Source organism: Miniopterus natalensis, chromosome 8 (genome assembly GCF_054644295.1).
Source record: "Miniopterus natalensis isolate mMinNat1 chromosome 8, mMinNat1.hap1, whole genome shotgun sequence".
NCBI lineage: Eukaryota > Metazoa > Chordata > Mammalia > Chiroptera > Miniopteridae > Miniopterus > Miniopterus natalensis.
This window is the reverse complement of record NC_142088.1, coordinates 56,144,869-56,167,232: the sequence shown is the minus strand read 5'-3', so window position 1 is coordinate 56,167,232 and position 22,364 is coordinate 56,144,869.

The window sequence follows — 22,364 nt, the reverse complement described above, 5'->3', positions numbered from 1 at the left end:
TACACGTATATATGTGTAAAATATGCTGGTAAGAAATGAATTTTTTTGTTTAATATCCAAAAGTATCACACCTTCATTGCCTGCAAGCATTCCCTCTATTCATCAGTAAAGGACGTAAGATAATATGTAGTCATGTGATAAAAATCAGAACCAGTTTAATATCCTTTTGGAGCATAACTCATATCTGTATCTGTATCTGTATCTGTATCTGTATCTGTATCTGTATCTGTATCTGTATCTGTATCTGTAAAAGTAGTGCCTGGGAGATTTCTGTTTCCTCAGGCTAAGTGGATTCATCCAAGTGCTCACTCATCCTTAAGTCAATAATTCTTTCCTCTTGCTCAGGTGATTTACAGCCTTTGGGAGATACATCTAGAATGCTGTGGGCAAATCCCTGTGTCCCTTCCCAACACTTCCTTAGACTTTTATCTGCACCTCTGCATCAAACTCAAGGAAAAGCCAACTGGAGTCTTTAAGCAAAATGTACATGTAGGAATGGAGAAAATACATGAAAAAATAAAGTTGCTATTGTGATAAGTAGAAGTGGGAGCAAGCACTCTGGTCCACTGAGAATTAATGTTTCTCAGCTGTTCTGATACTGAGACAGCTTTGTTGCAAGTTGGCAAGACTTAGGAATGTGGGAGGTTTTTCCGGTTGGCTCATGGACAATTTTTATATGGGACAGAACAATAATTGCTGGCCAGAGTATTAAGGCCCAGAGATAATGAAATAATGCAAAAGGAACAAAGTGGACTTTGCAAGCTGGGTTGCTACTTCCCAGTCTCTTGCTCTGCAGAGAACTCAGATTGCTACTCACTGGTTTTATTACATAATCTTGCTGTGAACAACATATAAACTACAGTTTAACTGGGGTTTCCACCTAAAAATTAAAATTTTTAAGAGAAGTAAATTATGATGTAGCTTTCAAATCTTCCAAATTAGCTATATTAGAATATATAGCTATCAGCACTTCTTTCAAGTGTTGTTACTTGCCTCTGAGTCTAAGTCATGAAGAGAGTGAGATTTTTATGAATTCTCTTATTAGATTAAAATGGAATGTGTTTGGGGCCCAGAGGTTGTGTACACAGACAGAAACTTATCAGCAGATACTTTCTAAGTAAACTTAGAAGTTTTCTGAATCACTTTCTAAAGTTATTAATGATTTCAAATATTATAACTTCCCTAAATTTGTTCCCTTTTTAATTCTAATTTTAATTATGTTTGAATCATAGAGTCAAGTTTAAATTTTTTTTCTTCCCTGAAAACAGATTTGAAATTGTAGCATTGGGACTCCAATGATCAATGAATATCCCTGGAGCAAACAAAGCAAAAATATTTGAAAGTGAATATTTCTAGCAAACATCTTCTTTGAAATCCCTAATTTAAAAATACTGGCTGTTCAGCAAATCCTTAATTCAGATGTTGAATTTTCATTTCTAGAATTTCTATTTGTTTCTTTTTAGAGTCTTCAATTCTCTGCTGAAATTCCTCATCTTTTCCTCTAAACTTTTAAAAACTTTATATTTTGTTTAAAACCCTTGTGATAATTCCCACATCTGGATCACCTGTGCTTTCTTCTATCAACTTTTTAAAAAATAAAAACAAACATTTAAAGTTCAAAGAAAAATTACATATTTTAATGCTAAAACCCAGAATTAATATATTTGTAAACTACCATAGAAATGAATTGAGAAATAAAATGGCCTGGAGCAATGGTTCTCAAACTTCAATGGATAAAGACTTAGAAGGTTCTTTGAAATGCAGGTTTGAAACTCAAGAGTTTCTGATTAACTAGGTTTGAGTTGGGACTCAAGAATATGCTTTATAAACAAGTTCCCAGGTGAAGCTGAAGCTACTGATCTGAGTATCACATCTTGGGAATCACCAATCCAGAGTAATGATTCCTAAATGTCAATGTGCAAAAGAATCCTTGGGAAGCTTGTTTTATTTGCAAAGTCATGGACCCACCCCTACCAGAGAGTTTGACTGAGGTCTTAGTAGATCTGGGAAGGCTACAAATTTTTCAAAAGCCCCCCAGATTATTCTGATGACAATAAACAAAGGACTTTGCTTTAGGATTTTAAAAGTTCTCCAGGTGACTAAACATTAAGTCAGAGCTAAGAACTAGTGCTTAGTGACTCACTGTTTTTCAAATGATTTGCCAGTACTTCTAACCATTCCACATTTTTGCTATCCTTACCCCCTCTACATCTTGAGGAGTTGGTCTGAGAGCCTCTCAAGACTAAAGCCCCAAGTTACCTGCCCAACGCCCTCCTCCTACCACCCCCTCCCACTCTTTTTTCACAACTAACATATCAATTTCCCCTCATCACTCTGGGTTTGTAGGCATCTGATTCATGCTAAGCTATTAAAACTTAAGAGTTATTAGCAAGTCTTGCCTACCTTGTGAACAAGATAAGCAACAGAAAACAAAAGTAAGGAACAAAAGAATAAAGATATGCCACAAAAGAGTAGAAATGAGAGAGTATTAGAATCCCTGGATACAGTTGTTACTCAGGTATGGGTATAATCTAGTCTTTATTCCTGAGAAGTCTCATATCCTTTTTTAAAATCCATATTGTTTTTGGCTTTGCTATGTTCACTTGACTTAGAGATCTATAACTTGCATTCAAGAGTCTCATGACATTACAGAAATACATGTACCCTTCATTGGCAGGACCTGATTCCTGGAATACCCTTTGAAGGGGGGCATATATTTTAAGGATAAGAAAATGAGGCTCTGAAAGGTTAAGAAACTTTCCAAAGGTCAGTTAGAAAGATAGGCCAAAATTATAACCGAAAACTGTTGATTGGTATTTTTCTTTGCTACTGCACAGCCTCTCCAAGCATGAATTTGACTTACATAAAACACCATAAGGCAAAATAGTGGCTTCTTGCAAAGTGGTGGGCATAAAACTCCTAAGCCAAATCTTTTGAGAATAAATTGCTAATCTATTAAATTAGAGAGTATGCTTGGACTGGCAGACAGACATTTCCAGATCTCTCCTTCATGGTTTACATCCCTCCTTGGGTGTAAAGTGCATTAATGGCTTTCTTTTGTTCTTTGTAGCCAAGGATGAAAATCTTACTGGAGGAAGAATCCTGACTTAATGAATAGTGTACCCAGTTGTACTATTAGTGTCTGCAGAATCCACAAGTTAGCCCCAAGCCTTGCTGAACCACAGCCCAGGCATGCACCTTGACTTTTATGGCACTTGAATAATGATGTTGCACTTTTAAAAGTGTGTGGGTATGGTGGGGAGGAATGAGGGTAAAAATTCTGGTCTTATACCAAGTTTTTCCACTTAATGTAAAAGGATTTTTTTTTTACCTATCTATATGGAAGGGTGCAGAAAGCATGAGAAAAGGCAAGGGAAATGCCTTTTGTCTATACTTTATTGCTATCTTGAAACATGATGTTGGACATACTTGAATGACCCCATCAGAATTCTCAATTGCCAGAACTGCCTGTCTTCTGAAAGCTGGACTTTTGCTATAAAAGAGATGTCTAGGAAAATGAATGAATTTTGTAAAGTTACCAGTTATTTTCACTAATCTAAATCTCCAGACAAAATTTCAAAAACACGTAGATAAATGCGCTGTAACAAAATCTCACACATCGAAATTTTGAAATGAATATTAAGTACATATTTCCACAATCATCTACCTCACACACAAAAGAGCAATAGTGATTTTTTCATCTAAGGATGATAAACTTTATTGTAGGTAACAAAATATTGGGCAGCATGTGTGGATTGAAGGTTGTAGGTCGTATAAACAACTAGATGTTTCTCTGGAAAAAAAAAGCACAAAGAGTTCTGAATAATTTGCTCCCAGGATGATACTGTGAGATTACCTAAGGTGGAAGGATTTCCCTCTTATAAAAAGAAAAATATAAGAAAACTTGAGTAATAAAGGGCATGGGTTGTAAGCAGACCTTATAAACAGAAAAAGAACAGTTACGGAGGAAAGATAGTAACCCTAATTTATCAGTTTCTACTGAATTAGCTTTCTTCTGTTTTAAAACATTAAAACTCATAAATTTTCATTCCTGTTGGTCTGTTTCATTCTTGGCCTGCTATAACAATATCTTACAGACTGAGTGGCTTATTTACTTCTCACTATAAATAAGAGGCTGGAAGTCTGAGATCACGGTGCCAGCATGGTAAGGCGAGAGCCCTCTTCTAGGTCGCAGACTTGGCATTGTATCATCACATGACCAAAAGGCTAGGGAACTCTGTCAGCCCTCTTTTAGAAAGGCCTTTCTAATCACCTCCCAAAGGCCCCACATCCTAATACCATCACTTTGAACATTAGTTTCTAACAAGTGAACTTCGGGGGTACACAACATTTAGACCATAGCAATTCCCTTTCAATGCAAGGAACTAGAACAGTCATTTACAGAGATTGTGCTGTCTCAGGCTCTGTTCATATATTATCACTCTTAGTCATCACAGCCATCTTATTATTAGCCTAGTTTGTATTAGCTATCTATTGCCATGCAACAAATTAAGCCCCAACTTGACAGCTTAAAATAATAACCATTATTATCTCAGTTTCTGTGGGTTAGAAAATCAGGCACAGCCTAGCTGGGTGCCTCAGGCTCACGTTCCCTGCTGTTGAAAGGCCTCAGAAGGTCTGGTTCCACACTTACTAGGGGGCTCTTGGCCTCAGGCCTTTGCTGGTTATTGCCTGAAGACATCATTTCCTTGCTACTGAGCTTCTTGATAGGGCTGCTCACAAGGCATCTTGCTTCCCTCAGAGCAAAAGGTTTGAGAAAGAACAAGAATAGACACTTACCCCACCCGCAAAGGAAGTTAAATTTTGTATAACCTAGCCTTGGAAATGATATCCTATTACTTCTGCCATATTCTATTCATTAGAAGAGAGTCGCTCAAGTCCAGCCCACACTCGAGGGGAGAGAATTGCACAGGTATCAATACCAGGAGGTAGGAATCAGTGAGACTAGCTTTCAAGCTGCCTACCATAGAACTGTTACTATTTTAATAGTTGAGGAAGCTGAGGTTTAGAGGGAATAAATAACTTGCCCAAGGTCATTTGGCATGATAAAACGGAGATTCATTTCCATGCTATTGGAGTTCAGAGACCAACTTTTTAATCAACATGCAACAGAAAAATATATATATATTAAGAAATTAATATGTTTTTGCTGAACTTTGTTGATGACCATTTCCCCTTTTACAGGAAAAGCTTAAAACAAGATAATAGCAGGAATTTAGATTTATCAAATGCACTGGGGTATTAGACATACAACATATAGTGCTAGACTTTCAGTATTTTTAAATATATTTCAATATCTAGCAATTTTCTCAAATTCATTGCTCCTTCAAGTTTGTAAATGAGTCTTAAAATAAGAAATGACTGAAATGCACTTCAGCTTGTTTTATGGACTGCGATTCTCAGAAGTGTTTATTTGGCTTAGGGTTAATGTGAAAGAAGAAAATATAATTTCGTACAGAGTCAGCTTTATTAGAAAATGATTACAAACACCTGACCTCAATCTAGTTTTTGCACTACAGCTGGAGAGCCAATCTCTCTTCTTTTATCTCAAAAAGAAAACAGATGCAGGACTCTTAAGGCCATGGAGCCATTGTCATTTATTCCCTGCAGAATAGTGTTACCCTGATATTTCTCACTTAAGCTGAAATGCTTGCAAAGGGTTAAATAACAAGTGAGTCTAGAGAGCCAGTAAGGAAAGGACTATGACCAGGTTTTCCTAGGTGACAGTTTTACCATAATACAGGATTTAGCAACAGGAGAAAACCAGAGGCTTTCTGACAACTGTGTTATCAGTTCAATCAGGCCTTGTGTGCAAACGAAACTGCCTGTGTCCCAGTCAGCACAGAGGAATTATCCAACTGTCACCTCTCTCCCACATGAATGTTGTGTAATAGTTGAACTACACTTCATAGGGCTTTAATTTTTATGTATTGTTCCTGGGAAGGAAACGTGGGCATTACCTACACTCTTAAGCTACTCACCTCCATTTCTTTAACACCTGACACATTGCTAGCTCTTAATAAATGTTTAAGAACTGCCCTGCATTTTAATGAACACATTGATGGTTTGAGCTTTGGATTTTCATCTTTTTATTGATTGGAACCAGCTGGTAGCAAAAGTGACAAAATTCTGAGAGACAGGTTACGTGTTCACAATGTAATTCATTCAGCAGAAGGAGAAAAGGGTATGGATTTTTCAAGACAGTTATTCCTTATGGTATTTCCAGATCTCTGGCATCAAAACTTTGAGGATTATTCTTTAAACCATACTTTTCTTTTCCACTTATCTTTGAGACTGTCTGAAAATCCAATTTGGGCATTCTCATCATAGAAGTTAGATAAAAATATTTTATAATTATGAACCTAGGCATCTGTTTAATAGCACCTCATGAACCATAAAAATGTATTTCTTTTTAGAAAATGACATTATTACTAAAGAGTTTGATGTGATTATAATGCACATTTCTATATTTCCAATAAATTGTTATAATTATTAAACTAAATATTATTACTTGAAAGTGTGTCTTTGTACTCAGAAATTTCATTATTCTATATGAGAATGAAACCTGACATTTTCTACAGATTGCACAGTAAATCATTACTGTGTAAAACTAAGCATGAAAAACTGAATAGTGTAACTGGCTATAAACATTTTTACTATAAATAGTCACATGACATGTCTTCACATAATTAATTATAAACTTAGAAAATGATATTGAATTTGTACAATGCAATTAATTGGACCTGAAATCACCAGGTCCTGGGCAAAAGTTTGTCTCTTCTTTTCAATCCACACTTGTTCTACTTTTGTTTTGTTTGTTTTGAGCTGCTCTGGAGGCAAGCTAATTGAGACTACTGAGATTTAAACAGACAGAAAAGAAAGAAGGGAAGTATGCATGATGCAAGAAACAGCCAGAAGTCAGTTTTGTTCATCTTTAACCTTGACTGTGCCTCTACTTGTTGGTTCACTCTCCATCAAGTAGTGTGAAGACACTGCCAACAATGCCCATTCACCCATGCATGCTCCTTACGTTGTTTTTAATTATCCAGTCATATCATGTGCAACATGAAGAAGCATAACTACATTTAATGAGTGCTAACTGACTGTTTGGCAAATTACCTATTTTAATATTCACCACTATAACTCCAGGAGGTAGGTCATAGTATCATCCTTGTTTAGAGAGGAGAAAAGTGAGGCTTCAGGGTCAACCAGCTTGCCTAATTTAATAGATGTAGTAAGTGATTCCATTGAAATTAACATTCAGGTCTTCCTAACTCTGTACCTATACTCTAAACTGTTGCTCACATATTTTTGAGATGGTCATTGAGGAGTAGGGATACCATCCATGGATCACAGTGAATGTTACCCACTCAAAGGGGAAACAAAGCTGGGATTTTAGGCTTATTAATGCTATACCTTACCCAAACCACAAATTCTAAAATACCTGGTCATACAGTGCAAAAAAAGGTAAGTAATACTCAATTGACTTAGTCAGCCAAATGACATCCTACCTAGAGGATTGCTTAAGCATTCTTTAAGGGTGAGGGGGGAAAAAGGCAGAAAAAAGTTTTAAGTTTACTCATGGAGCTCTACAGTAAGATTCTTTGTGGTTTCAATATACACAATAAGGTACTTTTTATTGCATCATTATGTTTTCTCAAACAATACTCTGTAAACAAAATAGCATATTTCTCATGAATAAATCCTAACTTAACTCCCTCCATTGAATGCTAAAAAATAAACAACAGTTAAAATCATTCAGAATGAGTTTTAATGTTTTCTCACATCTTGGGTTAATTAGAACAGGTAAGATTTCCATAAACATGAAATTTTTTGTTTTACTTTGTTTTGTTTTAAGCATTTGGCCCACTGGCCTGATCATTAGCCATGAATGAAGCCAGAAACCTTGCCTTATGGCTTTAGTTACTTTTGAAAATGCAATAATATTTTCTATTATACAAAATCCGTCACATGCAGCCAAACTGCTATGACTTAGCACTGTAGCCTGGCATGCTCCCCATTCATTAAACTGATTTCCCATTGTATTAAGGAAAGAGCCTAGACATTAGAGACAAATGTTGTATTTCTATATGTAGACTTTTTTTTAACCCTCATTGTTTATGGCCAAGAGCCACATTCTTGGCTCTGAAGTCCAGAGAACTCTTGAATAAACTTGTTTCAGAACATGTGCTCTACATTTGTTTCCTAGGATGCAAATGGCTTGGACATGTGCTGACTAAAACTCTTAACACCAAGGGGATTTAGTTAGATTCATATAGCACAGCAAACGTTTTGCTTCAAAATTTGGGTAAAGATCATAAAATAATGCTTTTTTCTTCTTCTTAAACTTTTACTGTTGGACAGCTTTTTAGATTGCTTCTAGCCAACTTTATCAGATACTAAGTCAGCCTTCACACTAGAATAAATGTATATAGAAAACTGAGCTCATATAATATCTTTTGGATAAATCTGAGAATAAATTTTCACATCCATTTAAATATATTAATAGATGAGGATGAGCCTTCTGCCTATAAGAGGAATTCTGATTCTAGTGGACACAGGCACATGTACAGTCAAAATAGGTAGCTGGAAGTTTTTCAGGTATACTGGGTTTGGGGAAACTTGGAGGGAAAAACCATAATATTGCTTTATACTAGCATCCCAGTTACTACATTTCAAAGTGCTAATACTCCATATTGGCAGGCTTGTGTTTGAAATCTAAAGAGAAATAAAAAATGGTAATAATGTCATTTCCCTTAAAGATTGGTTGCCAAAATATTTTTTTTTAGTTTGTTCAGTGGGCTATGAGTGAAATAATGTTTACAGTGCCCAAATGTTAGATATTTAGGGACTATCAGCCAAAACCACACTAAAATAAAAGTTGTTTGGAAAGCATATTACAATTCTAAAGAAAAGTCCAAATGGCTCAACTTTGTCCAATTTTAAATAAAATTCCAAGAATAAAATAGTTTGTATATTTTTTTACATTTTTAAGTGAGCTATTTCATTGTGTATATGTTTTCACTAGGATTTATGACTCACCTTTGCTTTGATTTTTTGGCATTTTGTAAATATTTGTGTTTATTTAAATTTGCTTTGAGTTCTTATTTGTTTATGTACATAGTTTATAGACAGAAATAAATATAAACATATCCATAAGAAGTGACCCTACTGCTACTTCCCACTAGTGAATGAAACACTATTTCAATAATTGTATTTGTAATTTGTGAACACTTTTAGATAGTGTTCACTTCTCCTTCTCCTTTTTTATGCTCCTTCTCCTTTTTTATTGATAGATCTCACCATGTAATAATTCATTCATAATTCATTCATAAATTCATTCAACAATAATTTTATTTTACTATGTGTCAATATTACTGAAAACAAGAAAAAACTCACTGGTATTTACCCTGCAAACTCTGATCTTGAAAATGACAAGGAGAATATTTATTAAATTTAAGCCTGGATATATAAAAGTTAGCAGGACTACAGAACACAGTTCCACTAAAAACAAATTTTTGTAAAGGATTGGGTAAAAGGTAATAAATTGTTTTGTGATAGATCTCACCACGTAATAATAGCAGGATCAGACTTACCTTGGATATCTTCAGTTCTCTTTCTCTTTTCTTATGCTTGTGGTTTTACTGTTTGGGGGGTGCTTCAGCCTCAACCCTGGGTTTAGGAATTTTCTCAGTGGTTCTTGTCTATGGATAGTTGCTATCTGGTTTTCCTGTCAGGGGGACTGAAGTCGAAAACAAACTATGTTGCCATCTTGATTATGTCATCACCCTCACATTTCTCTTGTTGTAATTCATTGGTCTCTGTCACCTGTACGCCCAGCTAGACCTGTGCCCGTGTTCCTCGTGTGAACAAAAGCATCAAAGGTAAATAGGAGACAGGTGATGCTTCCTCATCTCTAAGAGAGAGAGGTAACACGAGCACCAGCACCACAGGACAAAAATCACGCCTTCTCTAAACACTTGGACTCAGGCCTAGGGAAAGCTCCAACCCCCCCCCCCCCAAGCCAACCAGAGGGTAGGCCCCTGGGAAGGCCAGGAGTCAAGCTGGCTGGGGAGGGAAGGCAAGGATGAAGACCGCTCCAAGGGAGCAGGAAGCTGGTAATGAGACATGTCCCAAGGCATTCTTCTCTTACCACAGAAATGTATCCCACCTTTTGCCACCACCCACATCAGTTTCTCTCCTGCACCCTTTGACAAACCACAAATATAGAGGGCAGACAAGGACATAGGACATACTTTTTTTGATTCTGAACTATTTTGAATAATTATCAAGTTATCTTTTATTTACTTTATTTTTAATAAGCAATTAAGTTTTTTTCCAAATTTGTTTATTTTTCAAATTTATCTTTGTTGTTGAGACTATTACAGGTGTTCCCTCAAAGCAAGTTATATTGTAGTTATTATTTTAAAGGTAAATTTAGCTTTGAAATTACTGACATTAAAAAAAATTGATAATTTCATGATTTTGTACACTAACTTGAATTATTTGAACATATAAAGTATTCAATAAGTTTATCAATTTCTTAGTTTAAATATGGTAAGTCAAGTCATATATCCAGATATCCATTAACTACTAATAGTAAATACTCAACATAAAATAGTTTATAAAGTAGGAGTTTTTCTAATATTTCAACACAAGCATTGTTAAAGAAGTCTATTGCATTAAGAAATCTCCATGAGTTTAAACAAAAGAAACCCAAGAAATATTTGTGAGATGGATGTTTTCTACACTTTATTTTGTTAGAAATCATGGCTCATAGAGCTCTGAGTCACAGATCACCATCCAGCTCTGTTATATTTTAGAAATAAGCCTGAGCCTAGTCACTCTGAACCTAGCAGTTCTCTGCAGTTTCATGGAACTATTTCATTGTTTCTCCTTAACATCATGGAACAATTTCACTGTCAAGTGGTACATAGTATGTTTTTCTCAAGATTTTAAACATGTGAATAATCACTTTGTTTTTTACCCTATCAGATTTCTGATGTGATTCTAGCCAAAATTTTATGACTAATACATATTTCTAAGCCAGCATCTAATTAGTATTATGCAAGCTATAATACAACTGAACTCAAAATAGAATATTTTTAAAACCAAAACACATATCTTCCCAAAGTGGTATCTGTTAGTAAAACCAATATGTATATTTAGTTAAATCTATTCTTTATACCAGATATATGTTTATTTCAAAGTCAATGTATTTTAAGTCAACTTCCAAAATTCTCCTCTTAACCACTTTGTTATATTTCTCATCACAGTATATTATTTAAATGATACTCTATCATTGTCTTTGTTGATACAAGAGGATTCCAGAAGAAAATAGAATTTTTAAGATTAAAGTTATTCTAAATCAACCAGGATCAGCACTTTATAAAAACAGAGCTACATACATGCACACACACACACCTACACATACACAAATACACACACACACAAACACAAACAATCACAATAAAATAAACAAAACATTTAATCTGTTTACTACCAAATAAATAGGAGGAAGCACAATATAGCTCTTGGTGCTTCCCAGGAATGTCATGAATCCTGTAACCTGTTTCCCTTTCTCTCTTTTTAACCACTGGTTCCTACCATTTTAGTAGTTCTCAAGAGGCTAATAAAGAGGGAAAGATGAAACAACGTTATAATTTTTAAAAATTTTTTCTTAAAACAATAAGTGTACTTGTTTTCTTGTAAAGCAGTTAAAAAGAAAACCAAGAAAAATAATAATACCTGTGATTTATTGAGCATCTATTATATACCAGACACTGTCTTTGGCTCTTTATCTCTATTTCATTTGACTCTCCCCATAACTTTACAAGGTAAATGATATCTTCTATTTTAATAGCTCACCAAACTGAGTATATAAAGTTAAATAAATGTTGAAGGTGTATAGTTAATGAACTTGGGCCATCTGTCTGATTTCAAATGTTATACTCCCTCTTTATTTTGTAATCCTGACCATGACCGATATACTTTTATTTAAAGAATACAGGACAGTAAAATTAGCTTGGTAGCATGCCATAATTTGGGGTCCAGGATTTTTTATATTCCCATAAGTTCTTCAAACAACACAAGCCAAAACAATTTTCATTATCTGTTCCTGTTTTCCCACTATCCCAAGCTTCTATTCTACAGAGTGTCAAAGCAACTGCAAGACTAGTATTATTACACTTTCTAGAGTTTAGGACTCCTGTCTCTTCATTTTGTACCTGTCACTTACTCTTGAGAACAATTTCTTTGACCTCTCATTCCTGGGGTAGATGTCTATACATTTTTTGCTACCTTTTTACACTACTTTTTTAGTTAAGGGACTCCTCACTTGAATTGCAGCACATTTCTCAGTCTTGTGGGTCTTCCCCAACAAGTTCAGGGAGATAATTAGTCCCCTTGGGAACTGGTTTGAGTAACTATTTTCTCAATTTCCCCAAGGCAAGTGTATGGCTAATACCATTCTAAGTGCAAAAAAGATAATTTATGACATTCAATGGATTTCTTAGAACATTAGGACTTAATTCCTTCTCAGAACCCCATTGAGGAGATTCATAGAGTGTCTTCTATTTAGCATATGTCCACTCTGCATACTCTCCCAGAATCATAGCACTCTGATAACTATTAGGAAAATATTTTTATATACCACTAGGTTTTGTTTCCCTGCTTTTATATCTGTTTCCTTTCATTTCGCTCAGTCAGGTACAACCCCTGAACTCATAGTCTTGAGAAAGTGTTGTGAGAGATGTAAAAAAAAAGAAATCTGTGATTCCCAGAGCCGGAGAGGATTCCATGGTATAGATAACATGTCTGGGCACTGGAGTGAGGGATGAAAATCGGGGATAATAAAGCTTTCCCTGTCTCTTCCCCAAGAAGGAAGTAACTGGGTTGGGTTCAGAGCTGAAGGGAGGGCAGCTGTTGATTCTGAAAGCAGAGCAGGTTCCCAGCCCAGATTCTAGACACTGCACCCGTGAGTGAGCAAGAACTGAGAGAGAAATGATGGCTTAAATAGGCCCATGAGGAGACTGGCAGATTTGCAAAATAGCCTGGCACCCCAAATGTGATATGGAAACAGGAGAGCGCCTCGGGCTCTCAAGGGGCCCTGCAGACCAGCAGACTGGACATTCTATCAACTACAGCAATGGACACCCAGCCAATGACTCTCCCACGTGCTTGCAGGAAATCCCAAATCTTCACACCCAGTAAGATGTCAAAACTCAAGCATAAATTTGGGTGACAAGAATGAAATTTCAGGAAGAGCCAGGGTTAAGTTTCCTATAAATGTAACAGAATGATGGCTGAAATTAAAAATTAAAACAAACAAAAGTAAGGCCTGACTTTTGCACCAAGATCATACACACACTGATCTTCAAAGCAACTCCAGAATGTTAAAAGGGCAGATGGGTTTGTTTTCTTTTCTCACATATGATTAAACTTCAACTTAGACAAGTAGTTTGCCATAGCTGATAAGGGGCAGGTCTGGGACCTGAGGCTTCCTGGTTAGATTTACATTCTATCTACATTCTGAAAAATGGCTTCAATCCTGTAAAGTTAACTTGAACTCACCAAGGAAGATTCAGATATGACAAAATATGGAGATGAGAATAAAAATCATCTGCAGTCCCACCCGACTGACTATCCTTCAGGACCTGTCTTTATGCATTCTTAGCCTATGGATACATGGATACATATTTATATAGGTAAGATGATTCTCTAAGTGGTTTGAAACCTGTTTTATCCCCCTTAGCAAACCACTGTGAGCATTTTCTATATCAATAAATATAGAACTAAATTATTTTCATAAATGTAAGGATGCAAAAATGGTGCTAGATATCTATCTAGCCTGGTAGCTGAACATTTTTAATACAGTTCAATAAACACTGAGGGCATATTTGATGCCAAACTTCATGCTAAGTATTAAGAAAAGAGATCAATAAAACACAGACACTGCCCTGGAGAAGTTCTGTTTAGTAGAAAAAGAAGACAGGTAATATAGCAGTGTAACCCCTGAACATAACAGTTGTACAAAATAGAGCCTGTTAGATAATCTGCACCTTTATTTGTACAGCACATCACTTCATGTTTCTTTCCACTTCTCAAGGTCCTGTTAGTACAATTTCTTTGTGGATTTTTCATTCTCATTCTGACAGTCTGTCTCCTCCTTGAATGCTTCTGATTCAATTTTTAATTTTTATAACTCTGGGTCAAATAATCCACTTACTGGGTGTTTGTAAAAATGATCTAAGTGCACAAATGTATAAACCTCAAACAATGATCCTAATGAAGCAACAATACCATTCAAAATTAGATGATTAGGATACTTCTATTAGTGACTTCATTTCTGCCAGCAGACAAAATCAGAATATTAACAATATATTGCATGATGCATTATCATTAGAATCTTATTTCAACATTTTGAAGGTTACTAATTCATGAAATTTTGTTTTGTGTGATTCAAAACAGTCACACTGATGAAAATTTCTGCCTAGTAGGTCACAGAGGTAGGTGAGAAATCAGATCTATGATATTGATCTATATTTTCATATTCAGATGTATTTTAAAGTTTATATATGCCTGTTAACGTTTGCTCAGCTTGAATAATGTCTTGTTATATGTAAGGACAGAAAACTTATGAACATCTTATGACCTAAGAATGCTTACAGAGCAGAATTTTATTAAGTGCAGTTTAAATTTATACAAATTGAATAAATAATTTATGCACAGAGAATATGCAAAATAACTATTTAGTTCAGATTAGATTAATTGGGGAAAGATTTCTGGAGGAAATAAATTGCCAGCTGCATGTTGAAGTAACTGACAGATGTAAGCAAGGAGGAAAACCTACAAACAGAGGGATGCAATTGATGTGCAATTTATGGCAGGTTGGGAGGGTAAACTACTCTTCTGAGAAGGATCCATCCGTTCTATTATTCAACAGACATGCACTGATCACACTTTATGCTAGGAACAGTGTTAGGCACCCAGGACACAGTCATTTAATACAGCATTCCTGTCTTTAAGCTTAAACAGTTTCATAGAGGAGATAGGCAAGTGAATATATATTAGAACACAGCAAGATCTTTTAAAAACTTCAATTCGTTTTCCAGAGCTGTAGGATACAGGTAGGAAACAGAGAAGCGAAATCAGAAGAATGGGCTTTGGAGTGCCTAGTGAGGATCTGCTAATAGTAACTGATACTGTCCCTCCCCTTCCTTCTTCAAGTTTCTCTAAAACGAGGCCTGCGTTTATTGCCTCAAAATCACTCTTGCGTTAACCCCTTGCAATCAAGCTTTCGCATCTACAGTTCTATTATTCTATGCAATCAGAAGTCCTCAATGGCTCCTTGGTTGCCCAATCCCTGGGTCTTTGCTCAGCTGTCATTCTCTGGAGTGACCCCTTCTTTAACTTCCACTTTCCCTTTCAGAAGAACCCTTTTTCTCCATGATTTCCTGAGGCCTCCAGGGTCTCCTCTTCACTCTACTTCCTTACTATCTCCTCAGTATAGGCGTTCCTTGTGCTCTGCACTTGAATTTCATCCCTTCTCTCTTTACGTGTGCTCTTCTTCTGACAATGTCACCTAGTTGTATGTCTCCATTCAATATGGATGATTCTAAATTCTATCTTTAGAATCCTATTTTTTCCTCAGATACTCTAGTATCTAGCTTTTACTGAGGAAGTCCTACCTTGATAGATTGCCTAGTCAATGTATGAATCATGGTGTCTTGTTGTTGTTTTCCGTATGTTGTGATGCTTTGACACCTGGGCCTGGCTGACAGGGGAGTGACTGCTGCTCCCAGGGTAAACTAATTCCTAGAAATAGCAAACAACTTGCTTCTATCACACCTTTGATATGAAAAACAATTCCAAATCCATATTCCAATTCCTTATTAGGCTCTTGCAGGCTTGGGCACTATCCCCCTGCTCTATATCACCCCAGGGCCAGGTATCAGACTACTAAAGACTATTACTATATTAAAACTAACCACTCCTAAGTCTACTCAACTGCTTACCCTGCCTCACCCACTTCTTTCCTTAAAAGCCACAGTGAAGGCCTTTGCCCATGCTTTCCCCTCGCTGCTTCTGCCTCCTGACCAGTGCTGGTGATTTCCATACAGCCCTGCATGGCATTCCATGCCTCCTTTTTCTGGGGATCTATAATATAAAAACATCTTCCTTCATCCCAATCATCCCATGTATGTGTGTCTTACCATAGCTGATTAAAATAAATCCAAGGTACATTTTAAAACATAATTGAACCTGTATCTTTGAAAATAAACTTATCCTCCCCCTGTATGCTCCATTTTTGTCTTAGTACCATGGTCCTTGAAATCAGTAAGACCCAAATATTCACAGCCAGTTTGGGTACCTCCTTCTCCCTTGCCACATACATTTTATCATTTGTACAGCTTCAGCAATGATCTCTGCACAATTACATCTGCTTCCTTTACATTGTCACAGCCCTGATGTGATCTTCCATTGTCTTTCTCTAAGATTATTATGGTTGCCTCCCAACTAAACTTCCTATCTTCTGCTTTTCCCAGGTCCAATTCTTCCTACAAAATAAGACCAGATTCATTTTCCAAAAACATCCCCATTCACATCTCCTTCCTGCTCAAAACCCTTCAGTGGCTCTATTCATTGTTCATTGCATAAAAAATACCCTTACACTAATTCAAAAGACCAATTATAGTCCAAGAGATAGAAGAAGACACAAAAGAAACCAATGTCATAAAAGCTAAAGGGGGGAAAAAGAATTAATTGAAAGATTATTACTAGCATCCATTTTGCCGTGCTTCATTTTGTTAAAATATTGCTTTAAAATGGAACACAGGTGATTATATATACAAATAATCAGATGTCTTCGATTAGATCATGGAGATAGAGGTAGAGACACTGTGGGACCAGACAGCGCTTAGTTAAGAAATTTAAGAAGGTGACAGGCATTAGGGGTCAAAGACTCTCCTGCCTTTAGAGTGATTTTCAGGTTTTGTTCACTGATTTCACATTTCTAGAAAACAAACTATCATTCCTCTTGTGTAGAGGCCTTTTATCCTAAAAGTCTAGAGAGAAATCTGTATCTGCACTGGAACACCATAGACCAACCCACAATTTTTAGTATAATCTCAAAACAGAGGAGCATCTGCTCATGTGCAAAATGAGTAACGGTCATAATATGGTCTTACAAAGGAGTGTAGATTGACAACAGATTCTAGCCTAGCAGTCTGTATGTGTTGGAATGATAATAAAACTATATATAGTAATATGGAAATGCTTAAGTGCATTGAAGAGGGAAACGTGCGTAGGTTTATATAGTATATATTAGAAAAGATCACTAAAACCAACTCACACTTGCTTTTCCCAGTATTCACATCTTCCTCCCTAACCATAGGGTGTTACTGGTTATAAAAAATGTGTGTAAAGCTTTGCCTTTTACAACAGAATGAGAAATACATGATAAACTATGTAGATGTTGTGATGTACACAGCACATTCCAGATTTAAACAAAATAAGACGTGTCCCACCACCTCTCCCATCCCAAACTCAGGCCTGTGCTTTGCTGTCACAAACTACTGCTATTGTGGCACTATAGTACCAAGCAAGAGAGTCACACTGTGGAACAGTAAGGTAGAAATTTAGGATGTGCAATTGTTCTGAAGGCTGGTGATGCCTGCAATCTGTCCAATTCTCCATGTCTTCTCAAAGAATCCCACCTGCCATGTCAATCTTTTGTGATCTGCCTGACACTTAAGCATTTTGTGATCACTCCTTGGAGCGTGCTAAGAAATTTCACAGTCAAAACAATTGTTTGAACATATGGTTACTAGCTCAAAAAATACAAACTTATCATTCAGGATCAACTTCAGTGAAAAGATTTAAAGTGACAGGTACCCAATGTGTTATTTTAATATTTTTATAATGATTTTATATCATAACAGCAGACCTCATTTAAGTAAAAAACATGAGACTTTTCTCATGATTATGGTATATACTATTGCTGATTTTATTTACATAGGGCATTTCTGTCATCTCAGTAAGCTGTCTTATCCTTCCTTAGAAAGACAGACTTATGCTGATTCACACTTATGCTGATTCCAAGGAAGGAAGGAAGGAAGGAAGGAAGGAAGGAAGAAAGGGAGGGAGGGAGGGAGGGAGGGAGGGAGGGAGGGAGGAAGGAAGGAAGGAAGGAAGGAAGGAAGGAAGGAAGGAAGGAAGGAAGGAAGGAAGGAAGGAAGGAAGGAAGGAAAAATATTATCCCAAAAGAATAAAGTCAGTTTTTTCCCTATTTGTAGAATTTAATTAACATCAGTACATTTAATTTTATTGAGCACCTATATTGTGAAAAATTATATTCACTAAGGGTAAGTGAAATAAAAACTGAAATCATCGTGCCTCCCTTCAGAGTTTGGCAATAAATAGGAGACACCTACAGAAAAGTGAAACTCCACTATGTAGTATAATCTATACTAAGGTAAAGGAGAACACAGAGCACAGAAAAGGGGAACCAAAGGATTTCTGGGTGACGGGCTCCCTCTGCTTAGTGTCCAAGGACGTGAAGGAGTTAACCCAGGGAGCAGAGAAGATGAGCTGCCGGGCAGGGGAAGAGCACGTGCAAAGCCGGGAATTGCATGGGTAACACAGCGGCGCACCGGGAGGTACCGGGGGCAGGCCTAAGTCTTTGTGGAAGGTGTGGGTCTCAGCCCCAAAGCACTGTCTCTCGAAGTGTATAAGAATTACTTGGGACATATTTTTCAATGCATACCCCACGGCCACCAACACGTGCTTTCAAAATCAGATGTGCAGTGGTTATAACCCCTCCGTGATATTAAGATCACTGTAGGAGCTTTTAAAAAAATACCCTTCCTGGGCCCCAAACTCAAAAAAATTTTGACTCAATGGATCTGAAGTGGGATCTGGGTGCGATATCTGCCCAGATTCTAATGCTCAGCCAAAGTTGAGAATCATCGGCGGGGAAGTTGCATTTCAACAAGCTCCCTGGTAATGCTTACGCTCCACCTCCTTCTAGAATTGCTGCCCTGATGCTCAGTGGAGCACAAGTTAAACAATATTCACCAAAGCAATTGTCCTCAAAGTGTGTTCCCTGGACGGGGAACATTAGAATGACTTGGGCACTTGCTAAAATGCCAATTCTTGGGCCCCAAGCCTTGACTTACTGGATCTAAAGCTGCAGGGGTGGGCTCAGCAACTTGAGCTATAAAAAGCCCTGCAGGGTGATTCTAATATACTTAAGTTTGAGAGTCATTCACCGAAGAGAAGCCATTCTATTGGGTATTCGTGTCAGGTGGCAGAGGAAAACGTGGGAAAATGATGTACAAACATATTATGCCGAGTTGTTATGGTAGAACATTTTTATCAGTTTTCTTTCTTGGAATGAGGCACATTTCTACGTGAACTGCAAAGCAAGAAATATACAACAGATGACAGATGATGCTTTTAACTTGCCTTTGTCTGGTATTTGACTCTCTACTGGCCATCTTCCTAAGGCTTATTATTTAACAAATGGCAGAAAACAATGAGTGAATTTAAAATATAAACTCTTAACAAAACCCTAGGCATGTGTTTTCCACATTCTTACTGTTTCAAAATATATTTGACTTGGCACAACATATTTTGTCTCCCAAAATTTTTATTTTAAAAGGCAGGGAAGGAGTGTCTAATATTCTTGAGATAGAAGTTGACTATAGCCACATGTTTGGTTAATTCTTTAAGTATCCTCAAAGTTCCTTTTTTTTTTTCCTGTCAATTTTTAGAAATTTACATTCTTAGCAAAGGATAGAAATGGCTAATTAAATTTCAATGACAAGCACCTTGAGCTTTGATATTATCAATTATTTCTGGCTTTCGGTTTTCCTTTTCCCAAGGAAGGGCTGCATGAGCTCTGGAATATTAGAGGCATAGGTTCAGGTCTGGGCACTATAGCTTCCGGCTCTAGGAACTTAGTCAAGGTCTTTAATATTTCCGGACCTCCATCTCCTTTAGATGTAAAATAGAGATAATTCCTCCTTTAAATGGCCATTGTTAGGAGTAGACAGAATGATGCATATGTCACATTGGGAATGTTCAGTTATATTAGTTATCTTCCCCTTTCTCTTACTAGTTACCCATTAACTGAGCTGTCATGGGAGGAGTTCTCTAGGTTGGGTCTGGAATATTCCGAACCTTTGTTTTCCCTTCCCAGTGGTAAGCCTGGTATAAAATACAGAAATCCAGTGGATGACTTCACTCATGAGGGCATTAGCTAGCAAATTCTATTTACAATAGAGCCAAAGATTTATGTAAGGATGCAGAGTCCTGTGAGTTAATATAAACCTTAATTCAGCCCAGAAGTCAGTGAGCTTTGGACATGACTTTGAACTCCCTTATCTTCTTGTTTGGGCAGCTTCAAAAATATTTATAGAACAGATTCCAAGGCTTAGCCACAGTTAGACCATCCCCTCAGCACACAAGAAAACTACAAGAAAGTGGCCTAGAGTGGCGCAACTACCTCTGGCCTGAAGGCATATTTGAGCCCACCCAGCCCATGTCATAAATAGACATTTGGAAATTGTAGCACATAATTTTTTATTAGATAAGGCTTCTCAGAATAAACGTAAGGGCCACAATATGACAATCTGTCCTCGTGTTTAAAATGCATAATTTTTCTAATTTTATAGAGGCAGTGCTGCCCTTTTACCTTCTTAAATAAGTTGGCAAACTAAATTTTATCTCACTTGACAACTTTTCCCACCAATAACTTAAAGCCATCACAATAAGCTAAAAACCAATAGGTCTGGGGCAGCACCTATAATCAAGCATATTAATATTTCTGCAACATAATATATAAATATTCATTTTAGTAGGATTAATCAAAACCAAAAGACCCTCACATTCAGTTCATGTTTTGCCACAAAATAAGTTCAGACCATGTCAAGTTTTACAACCCAGTGAGAAGGAAAAAATTTACAGTTTTTAAAACTTTTTGACTTTCAGATTTCTGGATAAACTATTGAGGGCTCATAATATATCTTCCTTTAGGGAGTTTTCAATTCTATTAGGTTGCTATATCCAAAAATTCACACATCTCATGGGCAAGATCCAAAATAACACCTAAAACCCCTTGCTCAAATCACAGAAAGGCATAAATTATTTCAAATTCTACTATCATACCTTACACTTGTGTCGATAATGCAAGAAGTGTTCAGGAGTATTGGCTTTTAGTTTGTTGTGAGAATAAAATTTAGTTTGCCAACTTATGTAATAAAAGTTTTCCAGGGTTGATAGAATGGAAACTCAAAGGAAATTACTTGTTTGTAAATTTTTAAAAGAGAAGACTTCAAAGCAAGCTACTGAAATTTTAGCTCTGAAAATCCGTTGAGAAGCAATCGTTGAGCGTGCACTCACTTCTTTATGTCAGATGCCTCAGAAGCAGTGAGAACTCTTTAGCACCTGCCAGAGCCCTAGCGTGCCATCACACCTTGCTGAGGAGCAGGACAGTTCAACGGGCTGATGCAAAGATTTCATGTGACCAATGCAGAAAGAAACAGTGAGCCAGAATTTCCTGGGTATGATTATAAAACACTTGCTGGCTGGCTATATTCTGGACTTTCCCAACTATACCTCTGCTCAAAATATCTTTGAATGTGATATTGAGTAGGGATCTCATAAGCATTTATTGATTTAACCAAACTTTATTTATTAGGTACTTACTATGTGTCAGAAAGAGAAGTAGGCCCTTGAGATACAATGGTAAGTAAGAAGGCCTTGTTCTGTTTATAATTCAGCAGAGAAATATAAACAGTCTTGGAAGGAAATAATTTAGGTTAAACAGGTGAAAAAATAGAGGTTTTGGATCCCACTATCACTACACTTTCTTAACTTGCTCTGCATGCCTTGACATAATTCAGGATTCCTACTTTGGATAAGTTGAGAAAAGAATACAGCTGATAAAAACAACTACCATTTACTGAGCATTTTATACCAGGCCCTTAGCTTAAGCTCAGCTACATAATTATCTCATTTTACCCTCACAACACTCTATTAGGCAAGTACAATTATTGTTCCTATTTTACAAATAAGAAAACTGAAGATTAGCGAGGGCAAAGAACATTTTCAAGCTCGCCCAACTAAGAACAGCTCTACAATCCCTCAATTATTACTCCCAAATACAAAAAGTTCTGAAAAACAAATGTTTTTCATAATCATTTAGCATCAAATCCTGCCCTGAACTATACATAGTCTTTTTATTTCCTACTTAGGAAGACAACTTCTACGTCATACATTTCTCTACAGAAAGTGATATACTTTACTGAGGAGTCCTGCCTTGGGGCCTGCTGGGAGTA